The sequence below is a fragment of the Cucurbita pepo genome, chromosome 16 (genome assembly GCF_057944985.1).
Source record: "Cucurbita pepo subsp. pepo isolate OVF chromosome 16, ASM5794498v1, whole genome shotgun sequence".
Lineage (NCBI taxonomy): Eukaryota > Viridiplantae > Streptophyta > Magnoliopsida > Cucurbitales > Cucurbitaceae > Cucurbita > Cucurbita pepo.
In genome coordinates, this window is record NC_141813.1 from 2,872,872 (window position 1) to 2,874,743 (window position 1,872).

General features: G+C 31.7%; 1 non-coding gene across 1 annotated transcript; it reads left to right on the forward strand.

Moving 5' to 3' along the window:
- TRNAS-GCU (transfer RNA serine (anticodon GCU)) lies at positions 1 to 82 on the forward strand. Its single transcript has one exon. It is a non-coding gene; the product is annotated as a tRNA-Ser (tRNA).
- The last annotated feature ends 1,790 nt before the right edge of the window (positions 83 to 1,872 follow it).

Consider the following 1,872-nt stretch of genomic DNA (forward strand, 5'->3'; position numbering starts at 1 on the left):
GTCGCTTTGGCCAAGTGGTTAAGGCGTGTGCCTGCTAAGTACATGGGGTTTCCCAGTGAGAGTTTGAATCTCTCAAGCGACGAAAAGTTCATTTTTTTTTTTACTAGCCAAAACGCAATACAATCATCCTCTCAATATGACGTCATCCCACTTTCCCCATATCTTCATTTTTTTCTTCCCCCTTGGGATTTTATAATTCTTTCAACGTTTTTACAATCCACTTTCAAATTTACCCAATTTGTTCATTAGGTTCATTGAACAAAATGCTTATGCATCCGTGCATTTGGCGGCATGATGTGCATTTGTATTGAAACGCATCTCGGCTCCTTGTACTCTTAGATGGTGCATTTGGCGACATGATGTTCTTGAGAAACTCCTCGAACTTGTTGTCTATATATTACTAAATGAAAGATGAATGAATGACGCTTGCTCCCACGTTATCTCTCTCACACTCTCTGGAGTGGAGAAGCGACAAATTGTGAGGGCAAGTGGGCAGCAACGTCGTGTTGGAGTGCTACCTGGTTGATCCTGCCAGTAATCATATGCTTGTCTTAAAGATTAAGTCATGCTTGTTTGATGGGATTTGCTACTTAGATGACTATAATAATTCTAGAGTTAATACGTGTAATAAACCCCGATTTCTAGAAGGGATGCATTTATTAGGTAAAAGGTTGATGCAGACTCTATCCATTACTCTAATAATTCATGATAACTCGACCTTGTGCATTGATTCGATAGAGAAATATTCACGATTTAAGATGTTAGATCATCTAAGATCAAAATCAGTTCAAAACAAAAAACACTATGCAAATAAAGGTTAAATTGGTTAGTTGTAAAATAAGTCTTAGGTTCGTGTTCATGAGGCTTAAACATACCTCTTCACTCAACCTTTTTAGGAAAAATTATTTTTTTGGGTCTCTAAGTTTATAGGAATAGGTTCGTTCGATCAATGATGTTTAAGTCCTTTAGTTTTGAAAAATAGGTTAAAAAATGTATGCTAATTTTTTTTGTTTTAATTTATGCCTAAAACATCTCAATATATCATTTATTATTTAATAATAGTTTTGGTTATATTTATTTGCAATGTTAAGTTATCTACGTAATAAAAATTGAAGGTTATTATTAGTATAATCTTCTACAATATGTGAGATACAAAATAATATTGTTCTAATATATCAATAACCTAAATAGCCTATGCTATATATATATATATGATTGAGTATCTTATCTTGATAACACTATTGATACGGTTTAATTTATAAAAATTATCAATATTTTGGTTTAAATTGTTCACGTAGAGACATATATGAGTGGGAGTATCGTATACAATAAGTTTGAATAAGACTTGATCACAAAAAATTTAATCCTTGTTTATAAATCATTTAATTAAGAAAATTAATATTGCACACGATAATCATATGCGATTCGATCTTAATCTTGAGTGAGTTATGAACTCCTCATGTGAGAACTTGTCTTTTGATTTGTATGGAGGAAAATGACTATAGTAGCCGATTCGATAAATCTACCAATTTGGAGATTGACCAAATAAGAATTTTGAAGATAGAATTTACTCTTTCCCATATAAGGCACGTAGATGAGTAGTTTTCTTAAGTGTTGATCTTATTACTTGAACAATGGACTCCACCCTTTCACTTAAAGGATTTAGTTTATGATTGGATCATAAACAAATTGTTTATTCTAGATTTACAACAAGTATAATTTGTTCCATAAAAATAAGAAGGATTAGAGATTTGTCCTTCACTAAAGCCATTATTAACATGTATTGATATGAACCAAGAGACATCAATCATACAATATACTTCAAAAAAAGTTGTTGAAATTATCCAAAGATATTTTAATTCATGCCACATC